At 31.9% G+C, this 14,167-nt stretch overlaps 1 long non-coding RNA gene across 2 annotated transcripts; it reads right to left on the bottom strand.

Annotated features, from left to right (window-relative positions):
* Window positions 1-6,615: 6,615 nt before the first annotated feature.
* Window positions 6,616-10,820, bottom strand: LOC114257537 (uncharacterized). 2 transcript variants are annotated; one of them, XR_003627648.2, is made up of 3 exons: window positions 10,523-10,820; window positions 7,256-7,801; window positions 6,616-7,045 (listed from the first exon to the last, which is right to left on the bottom strand). It is a non-coding gene; the product is annotated as an uncharacterized LOC114257537 (long non-coding RNA). The 2 variants fall into 2 exon arrangements; XR_014333983.1 differs by lacking the exon at window positions 10,523-10,820 and having other exon boundaries at window positions 7,256-10,309.
* Between the last annotated feature and the right edge of the window lie 3,347 nt (window positions 10,821-14,167).

Genomic DNA, 14,167 nt, shown 5'->3' with positions numbered 1-14,167 from the left:
ACAAAAACAAACCACTTAACGGTCAAATCAAATTTTTTGTTCATGTAAAACTAGCAGAAAGCACAAAACTCGCCAAGACCTTTTCTTTTTTTTTTGAATTTTTTTTTTTTTGCAAACTCATCAAGTCCTTAACAAGATTTTGTTGAACATTGACACATGAATAATTGAAATGCAAGGTTTTTGTAACATTAATAAAAAAATAAAAAACAACATTGTAGAATTTTAGGTTAGCAAGAAATAGTGCAAAACATAAGAGATATCAATCTTCATATATAATTCAAGCATTCAATTCAAAATTAATTGGTAGTGAGTGGAGAGGTGGTTTAGATTATTGATGTGGGATTAAGTGTAACACTCTCCCTCACGTGCACCCCGATAACATGTGGAGGTGATTGAAAGGTTTTATTGAAAAATGGACTAGATAAGAAAAATAGATCTGAATAGAGATTTGTACCATGAAATGTGGGAGGACACCCAAGATCTAGTCTTGATATTATGTTGAAATATTCAATTCAAAATCAATTGCCAATGAATAGAGAAATCTTTATATTATATTAACTAAACTTGACTAACTTAGATTGTTGATGTTAGATTAAGTCTAACACTCAATTAGTATTTATTCAAAGCAAGATTTTGCAATGTTAATTGTCTTTAAAAATATAATAAATTTCGGACACGACTTTAGAAAAGTGCATGACTGGTTCTGTCATAAGATAAGAGTGTGACAAATTCATTTCGGTGAAATATAAATTTCATCCAAAATGAATTTGTTGAACAATATGAATTCTCATAAATATTAGATATTAACTACTTGAACGCAAATTGTAGAATTAGTATAAATTTTTTTTCTTATTACTATGTGTTGCACTGATTTTAATTAGATGTTTCACAATGGTGTTTGAAAAGTTGATTATTTTAATTTTTGATTATTTTAATAGGTAAAAATAATTGTGTTTGAGAATATAGTTGAATTTTTTTTTTGTATTTAGATGTGATTTGTAAAAGAAAAAATAAAATGATTATACGTTTAATATAATATTTTATCTTATTAATTATTTTAATTTACTTTATCTTTTAATATTATTTTAACTCAAAAAATCAAAAAAACCTATTACCAAAAAAACCAATAGAATATAGTGCATTATGTGCACTTTTCTTGAAATTTTGTTTGTGTTTGAAGTTTAATAGGTTATGAGAGTTGACCTTTTTCAAGGTTGGATAAAAGTCCCTCATCATTTCTTTGCCGGCCAAGCTTCTTTATTTCAAATCATCCCTACCAAATTCAAAACTAACATAGAAGTGTGGGGAAATTTTTATAATGAGATGTATATGGTATTTTTTAGTTTTAATATTTGTGATATTTAATTATGATTTATTATAATATTAATTATGATTTGATTATAATTCATGATATTAGTTATTGTTTATTATGATTATTGTTTTAATTATAATTTAACAAGTTTTTTTTTAGTAATAAATTATGTGATATTTAGTTATAATTTTTTTTTTCTTACTTATGATTGAAAATGTTTTAATTATGATATTTGTGATAATCGATGCGACAAATGTCACAATTTACATATGATACATACTATTTTAAGGGTGTACATTAGTGTGATCCAAGTTTGAAAGCGTCTCTAAATTAAATTATTTTTCTTATCTAAGTTAGGACCTCAGAATTCATGTTTAGATCAAATGGGCAAACCATGCACAATGTCAAAGGTCGTTAAGAAAATTGAAATTTCGTTTATTGGAGAGGAGGGAAATTCAAGTGGGGTTTGGTGAAATCAAGAAATAAATGCATACAAAATTTCCACACTGCCTTAAATTATTAGATACTCTTATAATAATATTATATGATATTATTTATATAATATATTTAATTAATAAAAAATCATAATATATATTACGTTGATCATTATTTATCTTTTAACTTCTTAATAAAAATAAGATAGCATGGCTTACTTGCAAAATTTTTTACTACATAATTAGTTTAGAATATTACAAAGATAATATTATGTGGTGTTTCAGAATTATTGAATAATTATACCTAATAACAAGTTACATTTGCATATCAATGCAAGGTTTTTTTAATATATTTTTTGAGTCAATTGAGGGGAATAAGGGAGGAGAAGGTTTTTTATTTAGGGGTTGCTTAACATGACTTTTTAGCACCAAAAAAAGAAGAAGCTAAGACTTATTTTTTTTAAAATGCCATAAAATGCAAAACCAAAAGTCACTAAATAAACAAATTATACACACTAGCCATTTATGTTTTTTCAATATAATTAAAACATTCATTTCCAAACAATTTAACTTTTTTCACCTCATTAAAAAAATTAAAAAATCACTAAAAATTGTCAATTCAAAAATAAGGCCTTAAAATCAATTGAGAGGAATAGGAAAAGTGAAGTTGCACTCACAATTGTAAGCTCAAACTCATGCATCACCTCTCGGTAGGAGTGTAAATTTGGCCTGACCCAACCTCAGGCCTATTGAGCTTTTCCCAAAAATTGGATTAGGCAGGCCCGATTCCTAAAAATCTAGGCCCAAGCCCAAACTCAGGAGTAACTTGGTTCAAGCTCGGACTAATAGTTTATTTATTTATTTTTTACCAAAATAACTTGAAAATGATGTTGGGTGTCGGATGGGCCGGGGTGGACTAGGTCGGGCCAGAAAAAGCATGGCCTAGGCCCTAGCCTGGGAGTTTGGGCTAGGTCGAGCCTCGGACCTAGGTAGGCCTAGTCTACCCGCACCTCGGGTAGGCTTTGGGCCGACGGACCATTTTTACACCCTACATTTGAGTGAAGAATATTTGCATTCATCAAGCCAACTCGTTAGAGGTCGTTTGGGACCGCTAAAAAAAAATACTAAGGTAGTGTTTGTTTTAATTTTTAAATTAACTTTTGAATTAAAAAATCAAAAAATGTGTTTGGTTTATCATTTTTTTAAACTATTTTTTCTCTATCCTCTCTCTCTCTCACTCTCTCTCTTATTTTTTTATTTTTATACAGTAATTAATTACTTTTTCTTTAATTTCTCCTCTCTCATTCTTTCACATTGTACATATCATCAATCAATATTTTTCTCACCCATCTATTCAACTACCACAAAAAAAAAAAAAAAAACCTACAAATCATTCCAAAATTGTTTTCAAAGTTTATAACCAAATAAATTTTCAATTTTCAAAAACTTTTTTAAATATTTATCTTTCAAAATATAATTCAAAACTTAAAACTCATTTTAAAAACTAAACCAAATAGAACCTAAGTTGGCTTTTAGTCACTTTTTTTGGTTTGTAGCAAAAGCCAAAAGTTGACTTTTTTGTCTTTTTTTCATTTGGGAAGTTGGTTTTTATAAAAAGATTTAATTCTGTTGTGTACAAAACAACAACAAGAATAAAAGAAATAGAGAAAAGGAGAGAAAATGTTTGATTACAAAAATCAAACTCGAAATAAAAAAAATAAATAAAAAACAGATTTTATTTTGTTACAAAAACAAAATTAAAATCTGAATAAATAAACAAATAAAAACAACACTGAAAGTAATTAAATAACTTACTTGATTTAATTTCTTCGAATTATTTTTCTGATCAAGTCCAGTGTTTAACACTGTGTCCTTAAGACAGATTCGTCCTCTCCACGGTGCTTTCAGAATTCGGACGTCTATCTCCCAGGATGAAATGATCTTCCACAAACAATAGCAGCACTACTAATTGTTTGCCTTACGAACACACTAAGTGTTTACACTCTTTCTTTTGAAAATAAAATGCAGCAAGATGAAGAATAGAATTAACAGAGGTGAAATACGAAATTTCTGAATGCAAAATATCAAATGAGGGTGGTCCTATTTATAGATGTGAAGGTGGCTCTTGGATTTGAAATAAACAGGTATGTAGCTCTTGGTTTTGAATTGAACAGGTATCATACCTGTTGGGTTTTGAATTCAAACAGATTTGAATTAATTCAAACAGATAGTAAAACGGGAAGGGCCCTGTTTGGGTGTGCATTAATTCCAAAATAGTTTATTTCTGTTTGAAACCGGGAAGGGCCCTGTTTGGATGAACAAAAAATCCAAACTAATTTAATTTGAATTCTGGATTTTATTTTTATACAATTTTACCGTCATGGGTCAAAATGCGTTACATAGGTGAAATTATAAATATTTTAAATAAATTGGGGTAGTTTGGTAATTTTATTATGATTTGACATCATAAATAAATATTAATCAAAAAAGTTAAAAGTCATTTTTTACCAACTTCCCAAATCATTTGTCTAAAAAAGTCAAAAACTTGATTAAAAGTCAAAAAATCACTTTTTACCATCTTCTCAAAATAAGCCTTAATTTAAAAAGTCACTAAAATCAGTTTAAAAAAAGTCAAATATCACATTAAATTTTTTTCACAAAAAAAACAATTTTTTAATTACTTTTCAAATACATTAACTTTTTTAAACACTTAAAAAAGTCACAAACATGAAAGAAAACAAACCAACCAGCTAACCAACAAACAAACCCCAAACGCAAACCAGTTTGGTGAACTTTTCGAGGTTACAGTTGTATAATTAACTTTATCAAAAGGTTATTCTCACAAAAACTTGAGTGAATTGAGCTTCATCAAATCTTAAATAAAGCACCTCAGCACTAACGAATACATGCCCAAAAAAAAAAAAGTGACTAGGACTTGATCAAGTCAAGCCAATTTACAATTAATGGTTTTTTAATAACATGTGATTCATGTACCCTTCTCTAATTTTTTTGAATCATTTTGAATTCAATAAGCATCATTGGTTAAACATTTTTCTTGGTTTTAATTTGACTTGGGCTCTGCTACAATTTTATGAGACTGAAAATTGAAACAAAAATTAAATGATCTTAAAACCAAATAATATCAGCATTGCTCAATGTTATAATACTGGTAATATTACACGCACTAATCGGTATAATAATTAGTGTATCAATATATGTGTGTGAGTCAATTTTTGACCACACTGCTAAATTGGTATTCAGCTGGAGAGTACCAGTAGAATAGAAATTCAGCTGGAGAGTACCGGTAGAATAGATAAAATCTGAACGACCTGTCGCAGAAAGAAAAGATTCCGACGGTGGTTCGTCCATCCGAAGGCACTTCGACGATCAAATCAGTTATCTCTCAAAGATAGCAAAAGTATTTATCACTATTCAGAATACAAAAAACGTACCTTTGACCCATGAGGGTGTCTCTCTTTTATAACCAACACCTAATCCCAATAGAAGCCTAAATCTAATGGATTCTGTCTCAATGCTAATCCTGGACTCCCAGCTAGATTTGGATAAACTCTCTAAAAGTTTTATCTTTATCCAAACTGAAATCCTCTCCCAATCTAGGACTCTTGTCCCTTATCTGCTTATGCCGGATTATAACCTCGGCCTAGCCGAGATTACCTCGGCGTCATGACCAGGACATGTGAAACTTTGAATGACATTTCGGTGCTACCTCGGCCACGTGTTTGTCATTCAAAAATTATGTCCCCACAATATGTTATGACATTATTATTTTAAAATTATGACTCCACCCATTATACAAACTACAAAAATTCAAAACCTCTAAAATTATGTCATATCATCTGTTAATACACTAATTGACATACCAATTGATACATACAGTATTATTCACCCTCTCAACAATCAATGGAACTTCACTTTAGTTTGGCAATTTTAAATCATACATTTATATCTCTCAATTTTAAATCATAATCAAGTTAATCACTTTGACCACAAAAAAAAGTAAGATGTACAAAAAAAGTGCATAAAAAGCGACCCTATTTTGGTAGCACTTACAACTATATTAGTTTATTTACTTAAAAAAATTGAGTAGTGGCGTTTGATTAGAAATTCAAATTATTATTTATATAATTTTTTCAACTTATTTGACCAATAATAATTAGGTTTTCTTATTTGCAAAACAACCACCACCCCAATTGAAACATTAAATATGTATAAATAAAAGTATCTTATATCTTATTTAACTTTTGAAGGGATTCGGAATATTTATCTAACAATAAAAACTATATATAACAGTTTATTAAACCAAACAAGTTCAATTACTTTCATAGATAATCAAAAATTGTATCAAACAAATATATGATTTATTTTAATTCTTTTAAGCCAATAATTAAAAAATACATATAATTATAAAAATTAACTTATAAATAATACCAAACAAACCCATTGTCTCTTATCTAGTAAGGCAGCCTTACCATTACCATATGACAATGGACCTGTTTAGTATAGTTTATCCTAAGTTAAAAACTGATAATCAAAAAACAGAAACTAAAAATAACCCTCTCCCAATTCTTAAATAATTAGTTTATTTAAACTATTTCTGAGTAATAAAATATAAATAAAAACTATACAAAATAATAGTCTGGCACAAACATTCAAAATAAGAAAAGCTATAAGCAGATCAAACAAGCTATACTAAATGGGCCAATCAAACACTGCTCGGTTCATTTTGTCAGTATAGGCCTATACAAACATCTGCCAATGCGCAGACAAAAAGAGAGCTCATACAAACAAATAGAATGCACACAACAGACAATGAGAAAAAGCCTTTGGGGGTAGAAAAAAACCAAGAAATGAAAAGAACTCTTTCAGTCGAGATTTATCATAATTGTCGATTTCATGTACACTACAACAGATAGGTTAAAGGGCAATTATGACATTTCCCAACCTGCCCACCAAAAAAAGGGGGCAAATAACACCCAGAAAATTAAATTGAACCGGAGCAAAAAATTATGAAATGGGAAGAAATGAGGCATTAAAAACACAAGGGTGATGGGGCGTTTACGTCCAATATTGTGTCTAATGCTCAACCTAAGAAACCTTCACAGCTGACAGATACAAAAGGGTTTGATAGAAAACTTTCCTCCAATCATTTTGCTAGTGTTGGGAAGATGGTGGCGAGACCGATGAGTTATCTGTGCCGCGAACATTGTACTTATCATAAACCTTTTCATGGTTCTCCGACCACCACGTCTCTGCTTGGTGCTCACCAAACCTTCTCCGGCTGCATATACAATTAGAATATATGATATTTTGCAACCGTATCTATAGTGGATGTTTCACATTAAAACTTGTTCATGTTTACGACAAGGATATTAATATGGAAGAAGTACAACCATCTAATATCATCTGAGAATTTAAATCTTCTACCGCACAATCTCCATGATTTCTATATGATAATATGAATAAAAGAATCAGAAAACAATTAAGTTACCTGAAGTGCACTCGTTTGAGATCTCTAGTTCCATTCCCGACAGCCACAAGTGTTATACACACACCAGGCCCCTACTTCTCAATCCATTCAGCCTCAACTTGATTAGCATTTCCAGCCAATGCTGAATTCCTAGATCTTGTACTAGTAGTATCACCATCTTGAATCAGTCCAGACTCCTTGCAGTCAAGAGGCACCGACACACTAGTAGTGTCCAATTTGCGATTGCTGCAGATCGTTAGATCTCTGCTTATCGAATGGCTGGGTCTTTGTCAAATGTAGTGGCCAAGTTGTAAGTAGGAATGACTGTTGGATCTTGGTTAATCAAACGATCATTCTTCTGTCTAAGGTCCTTTCGGCAGTGGCCAACTTGTTTCAGCCCCTAGCTGTTGAATCTATGCTGATCAGATGGTTGTTCTTATGTCAGTGGTCAGTCTGAACTAGATCTGATTTCCTCAGATATGCCTTGGATCTGGTCGGCCTTTATTTACCTTGGGCTATATTGGTCTAGGCTTGCCCGGCTTGTTTGGGCCTATATCCCCTATTGGGCTGGGCTTGGATTTCCAACCCCCCACACGTAAACATTAGTCCAGTTCAATTCACACGAAATGGAAAAGAAATAGAAAAGGATGGAGAAAACGCCCCCAAAACAAGAAACAAAACGTTTTTGCACATCCCTTTTAAAACACTCATAAATGTGAATTTAGACTATTGAAGTCTAATACAGTCAATACACAAGTAATCACAACATTAGTTAAGTTTCAGTTTAAGCCATTCATTTCTTGTTAAGAAAGAGGTATCAATGACTCCTATAAGCAGGTAATCTTTCACCTCAGCAAGTATTAACTGATCACGGCATTGCCAAACACAAAGGAAACAAGCCAAAAATTCATCTTGGGAGGACTAAAACATTCGATGCCATCGAATGCAAAGATTTTAGCCTCAGGAACTTGAAAACATATCATCTAGGCATCCTGTAGAATCAGAATTAACTGAAAGAAGGTCTGCTATGTAATCAGTATATCGTTCCTTACAAGATGTCTACTGTAAGTTAGTATTTTCAAACATACTTGCTACTTGAAAAAAGTATGTCTGCAGAAACCCTACTTAAAGCACTGAACTACTTGAAAAAGTAGATGATATTGCAAAATGAGCTTACTGTTACTTGTTTCATTCAAGTTCCACTTAATCTGGCACGAGTTACTTCGACCTTAGATGCAATGACACATAGATTTTGTTGACAACATATTTGAAGTTTGACATTAATTATCTAACATAATTCTTTAGAAAAATGACACTCATACTGAATTTAAGACAACAATGATGTGGCAATAACACTCTTGCAATTATGAACCATAGTGATCGGCATTTTGACTTCCTAGTTCCAATGAATAGATATAAATGAGACACATAATTTTGTATATAAATTTTGTTTGTGCATCATTACCCATTTCTAACATAGAGTCCAATCAATTCAATGAACTTTAAAACAATTATTCACTCCTATTATATATATGCACCCTTACTCTCTTAGAATGTTGTTGGGTATCATATACCTCTCAGCCATTTTGTATGGTGCATTTTTCTTGGCAGGTGTCATACTCACATGTGCAACCCAAAGGCTAGTGGTACAATGTATTTGATTGTCTGTGAAAGCCTAACACCAAACCTCAACACCATCACCCAAAAAATTATTTGTGCAAGCATGCACATTTATTTAACCCATTCTGGTTTGGCCTAACCTGTAAAGTGTAAAACTTACCAAGGATTTTTTTTTTGTTCTTTTGTTTTTTGCAAAAATGTCCAAAATAGCTTTACACTTTACTCTAATTTCTCAATTCATTTTCTGTAAACAAGGCGTGTTACACATGCGATATTGTCTTTAACAAATTACATCAATTTTGCACTTAAGTCCAAACCACGAACACCAAAAGGGGATTCTGTGTTTGTGGGCCAAACCACAAGGATCAAGAAGCTACCAACAGATGAATCCAATTGGAATCACAACTGTAAGACCATTCATGCAAGTAGGTCCATAATGCCTCCAGCTATAACAATTAGATTTTACCTCCAAGGTTTGAATTGATTAATTTAGTACAGCAAAACCATCAAGATGGAAATATAGAATCGCCATTTCTAGATTTGTGAGCATAGATAAGTGAAAGAAGAGAATAAATTGTGCAGGTATAGGAATTCCCTAGTTTACTTGATAAACAATTCAACTGAATGTTTTGATGATTACAATTCCTAATATGCTGCTCAACAACACATTTGAACTACATCAAGGTCAACATAAATTCACCACTTATGATGGGTTTACAGGCTATGCATTTCCAAGAAACTCTCATTCAGTAATCTTAAAAGAAAAATCAATTTCCAACTTATTACATTGATATGGCAGTTTCACATTAAATAAACAACCAGTAAGCAAAAGAATCAATGCCTGATATGGTCCAAAATAACCATACATGCTGAAAGTGTTTCCCAAACCACAATTTGCACCTTCACTTGTCATTCCACTTTATTTTATATATTTAAAGACAAATGTATCTTTTCTGTGCGCTAAAATCATGGGATAGAGGGTAAAATTAGCTAAATCAAGAAATGCACCAAACTCAAATTAGCGCCACATTAGTGCGCTGTTATGCCTCTATAGTGACTGTCCAACATGACAATGCTACTAGTAGGATTATAGCATAGGATTGGGATTGTTAGTCCATCGACTCACAATCCCATGTTTGATTGCAAATTTTATTAAGCGGATTAGATGCACGGACGATATTCAATCCTACAAAATTAACAAATTTTTGATATTGAGAGGAGTTGGGATCGTAATTTCAAGTATGAAAGTAAAAATACAAAATGAATACATAATAAATTTGTTATCTCACTCTTTAATTGGATAACTAATTCATGGGATTATTAATCATTTCACTATTAATCCTGTTAATCATCAAACAAGGCCTAAGATTCTAGTGCATTGACAAAAAGGACTTGTCTATTCTCAATGAAACAAACAACAAACTAAAAAAAGATAAGAATGGTAACAAGAAACAACACCCTTGAATTGCCTCAAATTAAGTGTTTTAAGACAAAAACTTTCTCAAAGCCATAAGACATTATGCGCTTATCGGATTCTCAATTACGAATCCTACTAGGTGGAAGAAAAAAAAATTACAGCAAAAAGACTTGAGTATTGAAAGGAGCAAATGATATCAAAACAACAAATAGTATACCCATTGAATCAAGTTGAAACCAGAGACAACTCACCAAACTCCTTGTATTTGAGATACTGATCCAATATCGTAAGCCTTGCTGTAAAAATCCAGAACACCCTTGTTCTTGAAGGTCTTGACTATGGCATCGAAAGAACCGTCGTAAATCTCAGAAGCCCCTTTGGTTTGGAGGTACGTGAATGCGCCGGCGATCCCTCCGGCAGCGGCAGCGTCTTGAACAGAGCATGGACTTTGGGGGAGCCTCTGACAGCGGGTTTGAGCCAATTCTGAGAAGTGGGTTTTTGTGGGTTTTGGATTTGGGTCTCGAGAGAGACGGTGGTGCAGTAGAATGGGAGATTGGTGGATGGATAGTTGTGGGTTGCGTTGATTTGCTCTGTTCGTTGGTTTGCTTGTTTTTTTGGGTGAAAGGATTGGCTAGGACTTGTTGGCCGTCCAGCCCGAGGCCTGACTTAGGCCTGAGGTCCGGCCCAGCCCAACTCTCCGGCATTAGTTTTGAGCCATGCTTTTTCTGACTCGAGTTGATCTGACCCAATAATACTTGCAAATTTTTTTGGTAGTAAAAAAAGAGTTTGGCCTGATCCGAAGCCCGATTGTCCCTGAGCTTGGATTTGGACTTAAATTTTTGAGAAGTAGGTTGGCCCGATTATTGGCAAGAGCTTGAGTGGGTCTGACCCAATAATACTTGCAAATTTTTTTGGTAGTAAAAAAAGAGTTTGGCCTGATCCGAAGCCCGATTGTCCCTGAGCTTGGATTTGGACTTAAATTTTTGAGAAATAGGTTGGCCCGATTATTGGCAAGAGCTTGAGTGGGTCAGGCTGGGCTCAAAGTCATACAAGTCGGACCATTTTTACGCTCATACTCATTGGGTGTAAATAATCATTTGATTCAAATTAAAAAACCCCTTTCTTTATGTTTTTTTTTTTAAATTTTTATTTATTTATTTATTTATTTTTATTTAATACTTCAATTCTATTTTGGGGTTTTTAGTTTAAGATTCTTAATAATATTTTCTTAGAAGTATAAGCACAATACAATTTTTTATATTAATTTAGGTCCTCCAAAACACACAAAATTCTATAACTTTTTTAACTCATTTGAAAATTCTAACTTTTGATCTAGATCTCTCTCTCTCTTTTTTTTTTCTTTTTCTTTTTTTAATATAAAATTTGTATTTTTAGAATCGTTTCATCAAGATTTGTTAAGGTCCATGAAAAATACAAAATTCTAAAAAAAAAAAAGTTGTTAGAAATTTTACTAACCTAAGACAGAGTCAGTGTAATTTCGATAACCAAGTCTAAGTCAGTGAAATTTCAATGACCAAGTTAGTGAGTTAGTGAAATTTCATGAATTTTTTTTCTTTAGAATTTCATATTACTAATGTATCTTGTTTAAAAACATCCTGTCAATAGAATTCTAAATATATAAATTTTTACAAAAAAATAGAAAATGTAAATCCAAAGTTATTAAATTTTAAAGAGTAAATTATACTTACCTTCCCTGAAGTTTCTAACAATTATAGAGACCTCCCCTATGGTTTCAATAATTATACTAACCTCTTTTACTTTTGAAACTATTATCAAGATTCTTCCACTGTTACCCTTTGTTAGGTTATTTAACAGAATTTGTTAATGTGATGTTAATGGCATGTTGATGTCATAGGTTATAATATCAAAAATGACAAAATTGCCCATTAATACCTTATCTATTCAAATGAAAATTTTTACTCACCTCTCGTGAAATTTTGCATATATATATATATATATATATTATCAAAGGCCCATACATATTTTAACATTATTTAATAAAATTCGTAAATTTTATGCAATATTAAATAAAATCCTTAAATTATTAAGATAATATTAAATCATTAATGCGGAAAAAAAAACTTAATTTTCATTGATAAAATACTTAAAAATAAATAATATCTTTTTATAGATAACATTCTAATAATTTAATACAAGACTTGTGATGTCCCGAGCCTTTTTAAAAGCAATTTGAGTATAGTAAATCGAAATTTCTTTTCTTTTGGGGTCCTTGTTGCTATTGACTCTACAAGTCACGGGTTGTCATCTATTTTTCTCCTTGTGATTTTTCATTTCCGTCCTAATGTATATTTCGAAGGTGTCAACTTGCGTCTTTGGGTGTTAAAGTGAGTCTGGGAATGGTGGGAAAGCTCTAATGTTAATTTTGTCTCACTTGAAAGTTAAGACCGCTCCAGCGGTCCTTTTGTCGCTCGAGTGGTAAATCTGTCCACCTAGTTCTTGGTTCTGAAGTCTAAAATACTGGGAGTGTGCTTTTACCGCTCAAGTGAAGGCTATATCGCTTGAGTAGTCTATTTGCAAAGGAGAGAGATTCTGAGAGTTTGAATTCACCACTTAAGCTTAGGATCCACCGCTTGAGTGATCTGTCTGGAGTCAATTCCAAGAAATGTGTCCAATAACTTAAAAGTTGAGCCAAAACCCTATCATCATCTCTACATCTTACTTTCTCTCTTTTCTCTCATCTCTCTATAGAAACCATCCACCAACCCTCACAAATTTCTTGATATTTTCAAATCCATTAGAGATTTGGCTAGTTCCTTTATTAAAGTTGAAGAGCTTACTGAGGGCTATGACGTGTGCAGTGGAGATCAAATTTCGTTGATGTTGGTTTTGAAGGTTTTCTTATCCTTCTCTCCAAAAACTTGAGGTAAAAATTTTCTTTGAATTATATTTACATTTTTATAAGTTTATGGTTATTTTGATGTTGTTTGGAGTGTATTGAGTTATGGTCTGAATTTTTTTTTATGAGATTGTATTTTGTTCAAAAAGGATTTTCTCAAATCTTTCACCAAATCTTTTAATTTATGAACTATGAGAATGTTTTGAGAGTTTCATGAGCAAATATTTTTTCAAAAAATGAGGAAACACTAGTTTTGTGAAAACATAGATTTTGGAAATTTGGGGTAAAGTTGGGATTTTGTGAAATCGTGAATTGTTGTGACTTAGTTTTGAGAAATGATGAGGAAATTGATATATTCATGCTTATTGTTGAAATTCCACGCAAGAGAGAAATTGTTATTGAGAAAATAGTTAATAGTATATTGCTACACTTATCTTGAAAAGATGAAGATTGGAAATAATGATTATTATGTTGGGATTTCTTTGATTTAAAGAGAAAATAAATGTATTTGATGATGTGTTTTTATCTGCCTCTTGGAATATATATTGTGTATTTATATTGAGTAGATATGTAGAACTTGATCATAATAGAAGATTGTGCGGATGAAATGAGAAAGTATTGAGGAATTTTGAGAAAGTCCAAGGCATTAATATAAATATATATTGCATTGGCATTTTATTTTATGTCCATTGTTTTCTTATGAACTGGCATTGTTGAGATCACTTTGGAAACGTAAATGGTTTTATGAAACAAATGTTACAATTGAACAGTTTGGGGTAAATACAGTGGGAAATCCGGTTAGGAGGTGTAGATTGAGAATTAAATTAGCCTGAGTGTCTTTGGTGTAAGACTAGAAACACGCGCGTATGGGTGCCTAAGCTCTCCAGTTAGAAGCCGGTAAGGTAGAATTTGGTAGTGCTTGTTATGCCTACTTGCAGACATTAGCCTTGGAGATTTTCCTGAGTCGTATTTACTACCGCTTGTTGATATATGAAAATCATTTGATGGATTACATTTT

The sequence above is a fragment of the Camellia sinensis genome, chromosome 6, assembly GCF_055761805.1.
Source record: "Camellia sinensis isolate YWXY chromosome 6, ASM5576180v1, whole genome shotgun sequence".
Lineage (NCBI taxonomy): Eukaryota > Viridiplantae > Streptophyta > Magnoliopsida > Ericales > Theaceae > Camellia > Camellia sinensis.
Note: the sequence above shows the minus strand (reverse complement) of the source record. Positions and strands in the feature narration are given on the sequence as shown.